Here is a 13,493-nt window from a genome sequence, read left to right on the forward strand (position 1 = left end):
ATCCGAATGCCACCATGATCAGGGGTTTGGGCTTCAGCATATGAATTTGGGGAGGAGGTACATAATCATTCAGTCTATAATAGCTTAAAAGAACAAAATCTTCAAATTTCAATCTCTTTATATGGAAGACAGGACTAAGATGCCACCCACCTCTGGAAATTAGCTGGGAGGATTCGAAGTTTGGATTGGAAGTTTTGTAGAATAGCTGCTAGCCAACTGGCACTCTCTGCTGTTGGCTGTGCCCTTCAAGCCAGCCACAACAGGATCCCCAATCTCACATGCTCTTGCAGTGGCCTACCAACACTCTTCCCTTCAGGGGGTGGAGGAACCACACAGAGCCTCACCAATGTCCAGCTGACAGCCGGATCAACTAGCAGACATAGGAGGAAGTGACCCTAAGATGACTCCACCCCAGCCCCCATATGACTGCAACTGTGTGAGACCCTGAACCTGGGCGGCAACCATGCAAAGGAGCTCATCCAGCCACAGAACCAGGAGAGATAAGGATTAAATGATTTTATTTTTTTTTAAATATTTTATTTATTTATTAGAGAGAGAGATCGAGTGAGTGAGAGCAGCCACGTGAGTGGAGGAGAGAGGGAGTCCCGGGGTAGAGGGAGAGAAGCAGACTCTCTGCTGAGCAAGGAGCCCAATTATGGGCTCCATCCCAGGACGATGACCTGAGCTGAAGGCAGACGCTTAACTGACTGAGCCACCCGGGCACCCCTGATTCTGTTCTTTTATAGACTGAATGATTATGTACCTCCTCCCCAAATTCATATGCTGAAACCCAAACCCCTATCACGGTGGAATTCGGATTTGGGGAACTTTGGGAGGTGGCTAGTTTAGGCGAGATCATGTGGGCAATCCTCCATGATAGGATTAGCATTCCTAGAAGAAGAGGAAGAAGAGGCTGGAGCTCTGTTTCTCTGTTTTTGCTGTGTAAGGACGCGGTGAGATGGTGGTTGCCTGCAAGCCAGGAAGAGAATCCTCTCCAGGAACCAAATGTGTCTGCACCTTGATCTGGGATCCTAGATCTCCAGAACTGTGTGAAATAATTTCTGTTGTGTTAGCCACCCAATCTAGGCAATTTATTATAGCAGCCAGAGTTAAGACGTGAGCTGTTAAACATTGGGATGGTTCACAGATAGCCAGAACAGTAAGGGCTAGATATTGGAATACTGGAGTGTGGCAAATGGCTGGGTTTATAGTTTTAGCTGTACTGAAAGACCCGCGGATCCCCTTACCCAAGAATCCAACACTGCCACTGGATGCAATCAGCAAGAGGTTCTTTATTGTTACGCAGGCGCCTGCGGGTGGTCAGCGCGCGCCTGCGGGTGGTCAGCGCGCGCCTGCGGGTGGTCAGCAGCTCCTGCTAGCTGAGCACACCCAGCTGGGGTGGTGCCGGGTTTTTATAGACAGGTACAAACAAGTTTTGGGTGGGGCACAACTGATTGGTTGACAGAACTTTTGAAAAAGGCATACGTGGAGTTTGCTGATTGGCTTTGGGGACCCGTGCGTGTGAAAAAGAGAGGCGGGAAGGGGGAACAAGCTGATTGGTTCTGAGGGCCCACGCGCGGGAGGAGAGAGGCAGGGAGGGGGAACAAGAAGGGGGAAGGTAGGAATGCCATCATGGCGTCTTCTATTATTTCTATAAGCCAAGCAGTTACAGAAGGGCAAAAGAGCAATTAATAACCTAATTTACGCCTAAAAGCCAGCGGTTCACAGAAAAGCAAACAAGCGGTTAGTTATCCTATCTATCTTCTAGGGGAGGGGTCTTTCAGTACCACTTGCAAACACCAATTGGGCAAGAGACTGAGCCTCTGTTTTCTCATCTGTAAAAGGGGGTAATAACTGTTCTTCTCACATTGCCTGATGGGAGGGTAAAATGAGTAAATACGGGTCAAGTGCTTAAGAGGGCACCAGGCACATAGGAAATATGCCCAATAAATGTTGGGTTGTGATGGCAGATGACAGAGGGAGGTATGAGCAGCAGCAGCCTCATACGGATTAGAAATGATGTGTGGGCGTTCTTTGAAATCAGTGAGTCCGCTATGATGAGGGGACCAAGCATGAATGATAGGGTGAGCGCTGGGTAGGCAGTTTATCATGGAGAGGGGGGGTAGAAGGACACAGGCTTATAAGGCAGGAGCCTCAACTCAGGGAGTTGGCCCAGGGAGGTGGGAGTAGGGGGCTCTCAGGCCAACCTGAGCCCCAGACTAACTGCCCATCCCCTTGACTATCTCCTAGCTGTCCTACTTGCCTTGGGAGGGGTATACCTGCCCAGCCTGAGGCACAAAATAGGGCAAGAGACCTGTAGCTGGCCCCTGCTCTGACCTGTGCCCCCAAATTCAGACACCTGAGCCAATCTGACAACCTCTGAAACAGGGGCTTGGACAGAACATCTTTCCTGGGACTTCCTGCCAAAACCTCGGTGACACAGGTGGTCCCGGCAGGAGTCTGGAGGAGCAGAGAATATTTCCAAACCTGCTAGTAATTTACTATGTTTATTAAGTGGTTATTGTAGGTTAAATAACCAACCCTGCCTTATTAAAAATACTTGAAGATGCTAATCACCCAAGTCTACTGTTTGCTCCCGGCAGCCAGAAGCGAGCTGTCCTGCTGGGAGCGTCTTTAACAATGACTCGGCACAGAGCAGCACCCAGCAAGACTTCAGGAATCTCTGTCTCCATCGGCCTGACAGCTTTATGCTCCATAAATACTCAGAGATTATTAAAAACATATTTATTTAAGATGAACAGCTCTCCTGCAGATACAAATCTAAGCCGAAAAGGCTCATAAGCCCACTTACAATAATCAATGAGAGTATTTAAACACCCGAACAGCTTTGCTTAAACTTGAGGCCCCAGGCTTCATGGGGCAAGGGGAGGCCAGGCTAAGGGCAGGGATTACCCAGAAGCCAGCAGATCCCGGGAGACCAAGCCCAGCACCTAAAAGCTCTCCTCCCTCACCCCCTGACCATCCCATCTTTCAGGGCCTTGGTTGCTCATCTGAAGTGAGGCCCTTCAGCTCTCAAACCCTATCAGTGGGAAAGAAAGACCACCCGACAGAAGAGTGATGGTTAAATGAGGACATGGGTATTAAAGCCTTCAGGGCTCTTCAGACTCCTCCCTAAGGTTGGGTCCCCTTCCACCTCCCCATATTCATCCCACCCTTCTGCTCCCAGGCAAGACTATACACACATATACCTCCCCTCCCTAGAACACCACCACCATCACAATGTACACCTTGCCTGGTGTATACAGGTCACCTACAGATCCCCAGCAAGAACCGCTTCTTCCAAGAAGCCTTCCCAGGCACCTCACCCTACCACCCCCTTCCTGTGTGGCATGCCCACCCCATTTTTTCATCATGGCTCATCATCACCATTTGAAAGTGGCCATACAATTATTTTGTCCCCCGTGCTGGGAGCTCTGGGACCACTGTGTGCAAGCACCAAGCCCAGGGCTGGTTGGGCAGTCATCACTCAAGCTACACTGCCTGCATGAACGTAGGGCCAAGGTTGCTGAGCACACAGAAGGGCAGCTATGTTAAACAGGGACATCTGACACCTGCCTGTGCCAGGCCTGGGAGGATTTTTAGACTCATGTTCTGTGCCTGTGCCTATCTCTGTCTCTTAATGACCGTAGCTTTGCAAGGTGCACTTGAATCCGTTAGGGCAGGTGGGCCCTCTTTTCTCAGCCTTTTGAAAATAGGCTTCACTGTTTAAACAATTTGATCTTGTAGATAAATTTGAGAATAACTTTGTTATGTTCCCTAAATATTTTGCTGCAATTTTTTTTGTGATTGGTCATTTTTTGTTATTTTCGTGTTTTGTTTTGTTTTAAAGTAGTTGGACTTCAGGTGTAGAGGGTTGTATTAATGACAGTCCTTGATTTATAGCTAATTAGTATTGTCAGGCCCTAAAAGGCTCCTCTCTTTTGTTCTCTTTCGGGTTATGGATCATGATTCCCTTTCCGCTTTTCCTGCTTCACTACCTAAAGGTGACCAGCCTGTGTTCAATGGACTGTGTACATGTGCTTTCAAAATGAGCATTGCTCTTTCGTGTGTATTTTTAATTTACAGAAATAGTACTATGTTTAGATCTCATGCTGTCTTTTTCCCCACTCAGCACTATTTTTAAGATTGTTCCATGCTCATCTGTTGTGACTCCCCACTCCCCACCCTCCGTTCCCCTGTCTACTGCCTATGTGCGCATGTGCCCCATCGGCATGGTGTGAGGTCTCTCTGAGATGTGTACCAGGGTCGGCTTGCAGTTCAAGTCCTGGGTGCATATTCCACTTGACCAGGTACTATGAGATCTCCTTCCCCCGAGGCGGCACATACCCGCCTTCCCACCCGAGTTCCCGGGAGCCCACAGCCCCACCACACTCAGCAGCACCCAGCATTCCCATTTTTGCGTTTCACAGGTGAAGGTGACCTCTTCCGTTTTAACCTACATTTCTCTGCGTGGTGGTATGAGCCTGCTTGTGTCTGAATTTCCTGTAATTCTGGGTCATAGCCTTTGGCTATTTTCCTCTTTTGTTCTTGTTGATTTGCAGAGCTTTCCCTTGGAGATACTATACAGTCCAGCCGTGCACAGACCAGACTAGATTCACGTCTCTTGTCAGTTTCAGACATCACAGATATCTTCTTCCGGTCTACTTCCTGTCTCTGAACTTTCTTTAGTGTCTTTCAATGAACAGAAGTCCTTAATGCGGATGCTAATAAAGTCACTCATTTTTAAAAATCTTGCAGCCTATGCTTTTGGAATTGGGTTTAAGACCTCACCCAGCCCTTTATCACAAAGATATGCACCAAGATGGCTTTGAACTTAACAGATTTGAGGATAACTGATATTTTTTCAGTCTTAAGTGATGCCACCCAGGCCTGAAGTCCAGACAGAGGAAAACAGTGTTTTCAGTTGAAGCTATTGAAGGAATAAGGGATCCTGTAGCTGCCCCACCTGCAACCACGGGCCCTGGCCATCCCCTGCCCTGGACAGCCCAGTGGGGGCTGGGAAACTGGCCCTATCCCCAAGGTAGCCTCTCACATCTTTGCTCAAACAGAACTTACTATGTGCCCCCACGGTGATGGGGTCATTGTGGAGACAGAGAGCTAGCTTGGCCATTAACAGGGAGACAGACACTGTTGAAAAATAGTAAACACAAGGAGTATAATTTCAAATTGTTTTGTCCATCTTGACAGAGGCATATACAGCAGTCTGCCTATGTCCAAAGTCTCTGAGCTGTATACTTAAAATGTGGGTCATTTCCTATATGTGTATCATTTTTCCATTAAAAAAAAAAGTTTAGGAGCTCTCTCCCACCAAAGAGGTCATCAACAGGGAAGACAAGTCAACAGAGACTTCCAGAAGAAAACAGAACGAGAGACTCTCAGATGCCAGAACCTCAGAGGGCCTGTATCCCAAAGGGTTTATGGAGTCCTACGCAGAGGCAACTGATACAGGGGTAGGGGAGTCAGGCTGGGAAGTCATGCCCACCTGGACTCCAGTCCCAACTCTGCCGCTCAGCAAGTGTGATCTCAGGGGAGCTGGGTAACTCCCAGAGCCTCAGTGGCCCCGTCTATGTAATGGGCTGGCGCCATCTCCATTCCGGGTGACTGAGCTGAGTATCTTCCACAGGAGCAAGATGAGCTGGGGATTCCTCCTTAAACTGTGACATTTCTGCCACAGCAGGCCCTCCTTGTCCCCTTGACACCCGATGTCACTGGCAATCTTGCCTCCTCATAGTGAACAGCTCCTGGTGTTAAGAAAGATGTTAAGAAACATAACACATCAGCTTCATCTACAGATGAACCACTCAATAACTATCTGATCAGTCCCTTTCCAGAAATAGCCTCCCCAGAGGCAAAGACTTTAGGGCAGGGTCTTGTTTGCATATTGGGCCGGGCATGGCTGGGAAGAGCCGAGAAAGGCTGTGAGAGTAGAAGTGGGATGCCCCACCAGCAGAGGCAGCTCTCCTCACTCAAATGTTGCCCCAGGCAACAGAAAACAGTTCCCAGAGAAAAAGACCATCTTTCACAAGTTGCTGAAATATGGCTTTTTAGGAGAAATTTCCCTATTTTAAAATTTTGGCAAGTCGTTGAAATTGTTTATAACACTGTGGACCAAACAAAATTCATGTCTGGGCTGCCAGATTGCCACGTTAAAACATGTCTCTACCACCCCTATGCTATAAGGGACACACAGAAAGAATGGCCATCTGGGCCGGGGTTACACAGTGAGCAAGTCAGCAGATAACTGGCACCTAAAATCTATCCCTCCATCCATCCCTCCATCCATCACCCATCTATCCATTCATCATCTGCCATCCATCCATCACCAACCTTCCATCTATCATTTGCCATCCATTTATCATTTATCCATCATCCACCCATCATTCAACCCTTCTTCTCTCCCTCCCTCTTTCTCTCCTTCCCTCCCTCCATCTAACCAGCCATTCAACCATCCATCCATCATCCATACATACATACATACATCAACCATTCATTAATTCATTCAGGTATTTGTTGAGTGTCTACGGCATGCCAGGGTCCTTAGGCTAGAGGCAAAGGATACAACAATGAACAGATAAACAGATGAAAATAGGCAGATCCTTCTACCTATGCTATTATTTTCTGGGGGAAGCTAACATATAAAACATTAAGTTATAGAGTGTATCATGAGGTGATGATGTTGTGAAGAAAAATAAAGCAGGGAAGAAGTAGAGAGTGGTAGGGTAGAGTTGCAATTTTAAATAGAGTGGCCAAGGAAGGCCTTGTTGAGACGTGGCATTAGAGGAATCATTCACTTCCCTCAGGAAGTGAGAGAGAGAAGCTGGCAGGGCAAACACTGAGAGTGAGTGCCGCCACCATACTATGGAGGGAATGGTAAGGAGGCTGGGTAGGGGGAGACAGCAGGGGTGGGGTTGAGGGGGTGAAGGCAAGAGTGTACAGATCACGCACAGGTGTTGTGAGCATGGCTTTCAGTAGAAGCGGGACTTTCTGTAAGGTGCGACCAGGATATCTGTGCGATGGGAAGATGGGTCGGAAGGGAGTGGAGGGGAGGAGGAACCCAGGGAGGAGGGACAACTGCTGTGTGTGACAACTGGTGGGAGAAGGCAGTGGCTGAGAAGACGGCGGAGCAGCTGATATGGGGAAATTAGAGTCTTGGCAAGGTGAAGGTGCCCAACTGTGGACGAAAGAAGTCAAGGGTGGCATCAAGATGGCACCAAGTCTTCAAGACTGGGCATCTGGGGTCAGAGGGGTAGAGCAAGGTGGGCACGTGGCTCAGTCATGTGAAGGTAGAGAGGGCAACCTGGTGTTCCAAGTGGAGCCATTCAGGCAGCAAGGGGCACTCAGGGAGGGTCTATGTCACATTCCCTGGGCCTCCCCCTGGGCTACCACACAGTGGTGCCGAATTAATTCAGCTATCTCCCCAGAAGGCCAGGGCCCCAGCTTACCCTTATTCTCCAGGACAGCCAGCATCAATTCTTTGCCCTGCGCAGGGTGGCCAGATTCAGGGGATAAAAACCCAGATACCCACTTACATTCAAATTTCATAAAAGCAATAAGGAATTGGATAGGATATCCTTCTACTTAAAAAAAAAAAAATTGCTCTTTGTTGATCTGAAATTCAAATTTATCTCAAAGTCCTTTGTCTGGCAACCCTACCCAGAATCCCCAAGGGACAGGCCACACAGATGCCAGACAGTGGTGGTGCTGAGTCCCTCCCCAGGATCCTCACAAGGACTGGGATAGGGACGTCATTTTTCTCCTTTGAAGATAAGGGAGTTGAGCCTCAGAGAGAGGGCAAAATCTGTGAGGGCTTCAGAGCGGTGAGGAACAGGAGAGGGACCTGGGTGCAGGGGACCCATCTCTAAAGTCCAGGTTGGGCAGCTTGCCTGCACTTAGGGATCCCAGGTCCTGGCATGGACCTCTCCCCAGTGTTGGAGGTGAATGGCTACATAGTCCCGCACATAGAATACAGATTCACAGGTCACTGGCAAGTGCAAAGGGGCTGCCCAGGGGTCAGTCGGTACCAGGAAGGATCAGTAGAGACAGTGAGCAGGCATTTGGGAACTGTGGATGCCTTGCCTAGAAACACGGACATGGAGAAGACCAGTGTGGATCTCTGAAGATCTCTGAAGCTGCATTTGTTACTTCCCTTATAGGTCCTATACACAGTTCCCCCACTGAGTTCCCCCCGTCTCCAGACTGCCACCATTAGGCATGACATCAGGGTAGATTGTAAAAAGGCTCCAATCCTCACCCCCTCCTTCTACCCTGTCCTCTGCAATGGGATTGTGTAGCTCCTCCCATCAGTTTCCCCCACCCCTTTAACTAATAGAATATACTGGAAATAATACTGGACCTGTTCTAAACCAAGGCCTCAAGAAGCTTACATGTTTCTGATCTCAGTCTTCGAAGTCGGCCACCAGCATGGGATGAAGCCCAGGACAGTTCCCTTGGAGGTAAGAGGCCCCATGGAGAAAGTCCCCACCATTATAGCTGAGGCCCCAAACATGTGAGTGTGCCTGCCAAGAATGGATCAGCCCAAATGTCAAGCCACAGAGTTATGAGCTAAATAAGTAATGGCTATTTGAATCCACAGAATTTGTGGAAAGTTTGTTATGCAGCAAAAGCTAGCTGATACAGCCTCTACCTTCTCTCTGTTCCTCAGGTTCAAAACTTTAGACTCCTCTTTGACTGGCAAGAGCCCTCACTCTACCTCTCTGCTACCAGGCCTCTCCTTCCCACTCTAGGCTGAGTGTGCTCCTTTCTCTGAGCCAGCCGAGATCACACAGCTGGCCCTGAGCTGGCTAGGATTCAATGCCCCACACCCTGTCTCCAGAGCCGCCCTCCTGAGTGCTCTCCAAAACCTACCTCAAGGAAAGGCTGTGCACTTGATGTGCCCTTGGGTTCCCCAGGAGACCCTCAGCTCTGCCAGCCAGGGGGAGGACTTGTCTTGATCATCTCTGCTGCCCCAGGAGCAAGACTGGGGCCAGCTGTGTGTGCAGGGGGTGGGGGCTTTAAGGGCTAATCATACTAATGATACATCCAGGTGGAGTAGTGGGAAAGAGCAGAGGCAACAAGCTGCCAATCTTCAGATCCTGGCTCTGCTTTAAAACTGGGTGCCCCGGGCAGGTAGCTAAATCCTAGAGCCTTGGTTTCCCTCTCTGCAAAATGGGGAAACTAGTGTCTTCATCAAAGAGTTGTTTTCAAGGGGTAAATAAAGGAAATACTCGAACAGTGCCTTGTACACAGTAAGTTAGTTCTGACGGTTGTTGTCTAACAGACAACTACGTGGCTGGTGAAGGGTCTTGCTCAAGTTCACTCAGCAGTGGCAGAGGCATGCGGCTCTTCATAGCCCCGTCTCATCCTTGTTTCATCTTTGGGGACATCCTGAAATATGGGTCCTGCTTTTGGGTCCCAGCTGTCGTGAGTCAGATATCCAGACAAGGGCCCTCTCCCTTCTCCCCGGGGGTGGCAGCCCTGGCTCCCCCACTGCCCCCGCCCTGGTCCACTGCTGGGCCCTGGCTATCCTCCCCTGCTCCCTCAGCCTGTCAGCTCCCCTCTGACATCCTTCCTCCCCTCCCGTTCTCACCTCCTCCCAGGAAATGTCACTGCAACAACATTGATAAATATTTATAAAGGCAGCCGAGGAGATAGGGTGCAAACAAGCCAAATAAATAAGCACATTTTAAAATACTGTGCTTGACAGTTGACTTCCCCCAATTGAGGATCTGTGTGTGTGCATGAACACACGTGCACACATTCACACACAAGCTGCACGTCCTCACACATCAACTCACAGAATGCTGGCTCCTATGAGGTCGTCTGTGGGGACCCATGGGGGCTGCTCCCTCCACAGATGGGGAAACTGAGGCCCTGGGAGTGGGGGGGCGGCTGCCCAGGATGGCTTAGCTGGACAGCGGCAGTGGGGACCTATGCCAGCTTCATGCATGCTGAGGTCCCTGCTTGGCCTGGTGTCTCTAAACAGAGAACAGCTGTTAGCAAATGCATTAAGGGATTTCGTGTTTACTCTGCTCTTATCTGCGACAATAACTGTGGGTTTAGGGAGATAGCCACAGTCTGTTCCGCAGCCCTGCCCGGCAGCCAGCGGCCCGCACTGGCTTCTGTGCGCACACCCGAGTTGCCTGCAGCCTCCCGGTGGGGTTTTTTCAAGGACAGTTCCCAGTAGGGCTCAAGGCCGCATTATCCTTCTCAGGGGACCTGCACGCAGGCTTCCCTGTGCTTGGGAGGAGGCCTGGGGCCTTGGAGAAGTCCTTGCACCTGGGCCTATGTTTTCCCATTAGCTGGTGAGGTTTCTTTCTTTCTTTTAAGATTTTATTTATTTATTTGACGGAGAGAGATCACAAGTAAGCAGCGAGGCAGGCTCCCTACTGGGCAGAGAGCCTGATGCGGGACTCGATCCCAGAACCCTGGGATCATGACCTGAGCCGAAGGTAGAGGCTTTAACCCACTGAGCCACCCAGGCGCCCCTAGCCGGTAAGGTTTCTAAAAAGGCACCAAAGCTAACAGCCTCCGTGTGGGTTCCCTAATCACCATTCTGTCTCCACCCTCACCCCAAGAGGAAACCCAGGGCCATCTACATCTAGTTCACATCAGATACTAGTCTTTGGGCTCCGCGACCCCTGGCCACCCAGACCCCACCGGGCAGCTCAAGGAGAGGCCTGGCAGGGTAGGCAGGGTCACCTCTGGCTGATCCTGATGAGTGTCTTGTGCCAAGCTCGGCACAGGAAACTCATTTACCAACACTCTGCGACCCGGCCTTATCAAAACCAACCTCCACCCAATTAACAGAGAGAAGCCAGGGACTCTGAAATCCCCCAGGGACCCAACCCCCAGCGGCAGAGAGCCCAGCAAGGATGCCAGGCATGCGTGCCCAGAGCTTAGGGGGTGCCTCTGAGTGCCAGACCCACATGCTGGCCTGCTTCCCACCTGAATTGAACAGGGCAGAGTGACACTACTGTCGTTTGATCAGGTTTTACAGAAGGGAGCCCGGCCTCCAGGAGTCTGGGTCATTGGACAGGTGGGGTGGAGACACCGGTGCTCAGGCTTCCTGGGCAGGAGTGGCAGGCCTTTGCTTGTGGATAGGAGAGCCAGAGCCTGAGATGAGCTGTGTGGGAGGTGCCAGCATAGCTCTGGGGCCAGGACAGGCAGGACTAGAGTTTGCTCTGTCCTTCTCCCCAGATATGAGGCACAGGCTCCCACAGCACCTCGCCCCAGACTCTGCTCCCTCTAGCCACGCGCCCACCAAGTTAGCCCGCCCTCTGTCCCCCACCACATCCAAGGCACCTGCCACTGCAGAGTCTCCCTAGCATACACAGGCCCACTCTTGCTCACCCTCCAGCTTGCTCCCACCTACCCTCGGGCTGCAAGCTGCACCTGCCCACTCCATCCCCCCACCCACCACCACGGGACCCCAGTCCTGACTCCCATTATCTTTATTTCTATTTTTTTCTTTGTTTTTCTTCTTTCAAGATTTTATTTAAATTCAAGCGAGTTAACATACAGTGTGGTATTATTTTCAGGGGTAGAATTTAGTGATTCATCACACATCGAACACCCAGTGCTCATTCCATCAATGCTCCCCTTAATGCCCATCACCCAGTGACCCCATCTCCCCACACACCTCCCCTTCGACAAACCATAAGAGACTCTTAACCATAGGGAACAAACCGAGGGTCGCCGTTTTCTTGAATCTTCCCAGCCTGTCTTCACCAGGGCAGTATGACTCTGGGTGTAGAGATGTGGAAACAGTTTCAGGGAGGAGACCAGCAGCCCCAGAAAGCTGGGATGGGGATGGGTGGGGAGCAGGGCAGGCGAGACAGGGACCGGGGCAGCAGAATCCTCCAACCTGTCCAAGCCAGGACACTTCTGAGGTACTTGCAGGGGCAGCGGGCTGGCGGTGGGCACACCACCGCGTGTCACTTGGATCCTGTGGTTGGGATGTCCACAACAGCTGCCCTGGCAGAGGCAGCCTGAACCAGGAGAGAGAGAAAAGACCAGAGTAGGGGAGGAAGGGGGAGAGTGGAGAAGGGGAGAAGGGAGAAAGGCAGGGAGGATATATGCCCTGGGCGCTGGGCACAGGGCCCTATTTCAGTTCTGGTTCTCCGGGCGCTTGCCGGACTCCTTTGGCCTCCTCCTCCCTCAGGCCCCACTTTTCAACTCCCCCACCTCCACAGCACCCTGAAGTCCATCCTCAGGAGTGCCCCCTCCTGCCCTTCACCAGGTGGGAGTCCAAAATGTCCCATGTCTCCTCCCAAGCCCCCCTACCCCCGCTGGCTTTGGCTTCCTGTGGAGAAATGCAAGGCAGCTAGCTTGCTCCTGGCCTCGCCCACCCATCCATCCAGGGACAGTGCACAGAGCCCTGTCCTGGGCTGAACCTGGGCCCCTAGACATAGCAGAGGCGTAGTGGACACACATGTCTCCTGGGTCCTCTCTGTTCTCAGGATGGGGGAGGGCATGTCCTGGAAGAACTGCCCAGAGCTTCCCCTAATTGCCCCTGTCCTGGACCCCAGGGCGCATCCATACCCTTGAGCACTAGTCACTGGATTCCTGCCCAGTAGCTCCGAGGGGCCCACATAGCCTATAAGGCTGCGTCCCCAGGCCCCTCAGTAGCCCCATGCTTTCAGCCATGGTGCACAGCTGCTGCACCGGCCCCTGAAGGCCCCAGTCCTCCGGGGAGATGAGATTCTCTTTTATTGCCTGATTTTTTGTTTTTAATAAGGAGGTTATTTTAAAAGGACAGCAGCTGTGTGAAAAACAGGCTCTGAGCTTGCTGGGACCCCCTAGACAGGCCCACCCCATGCTCCTTGTCTAGGAAGAAGGGCAGAGCCACCAGAGGCCCCCCATATGTTCCTTTATGCAGCAAATGACCTTGGGGCCCTGGGGCAGCTTTCCTAGGAAGGAGCCCTGCGGGGGTCTGCTGCGGTTGCTTTGCTTGGGGACAGAGGAAGGGAGGGAGGGAAGGGAAAGGGCAGAGGAAGAAGCCGGGAGGTTCCAGCTACATTTGCCTTTGCCAGATCTGTGGGAGCAACGGGAGCCTGAGATGACCGCAGAGCCGTCCCGGGCGGGGAAGGTGCCGCGTTTGGAGTTTCGAACCCCAAACCCCAAATCAGTCCGTAATTGGCAATACACCATCCACCCCGCAGGAAGGAGGGGAGTCTCAATGCCCCAGAGGCCTCTCAGCAAGGAGGGGCCTATCATCCCTGACTGATGGGAGAAGGGGCAGCCGTGAGCTTCCTAGCAGCCGCCCTTCCCAAGCCCGGGAATGGGCCTGGGGCACCACCAGCAGCCATTACTGAGCCCTCCCTATGCCTGGTCCCACCTGTCCCCAGGTCTCAGGGAACACACACGTCCCAAGGACTGAGTGGCAATGGGGCATGGAAAGAGAGGCAACCCCAGCTGTGACATTTAACAGAGGCCGGCCAGCTCTGCAGAGAAGGCCTGACCCCAGTCCCTTC

The 13,493-nt window shown here is 51.6% G+C and overlaps 1 long non-coding RNA gene across 1 annotated transcript in view; it reads right to left on the reverse strand.

Moving 5' to 3' along the window:
* Positions 1-1,710: 1,710 nt before the first annotated feature.
* LOC106005606 overlaps positions 1,711-13,493 on the reverse strand; it is a 57,717-nt gene continuing 45,934 nt past the window's right edge. The window contains exon 7 of the long non-coding RNA XR_001179102.2: positions 1,711-5,762. This is a non-coding gene — a long non-coding RNA (uncharacterized LOC106005606). The remainder of the gene's footprint in view (positions 5,763-13,493) is intronic.

Source organism: Mustela putorius, unplaced genomic scaffold (assembly GCF_011764305.1).
Source record: "Mustela putorius furo isolate JIRA1106 unplaced genomic scaffold, ASM1176430v1.1 tig00003850_pilon_pilon_pilon, whole genome shotgun sequence".
In the NCBI taxonomy this organism is placed as follows: Eukaryota; Metazoa; Chordata; class Mammalia; order Carnivora; family Mustelidae; genus Mustela; species Mustela putorius.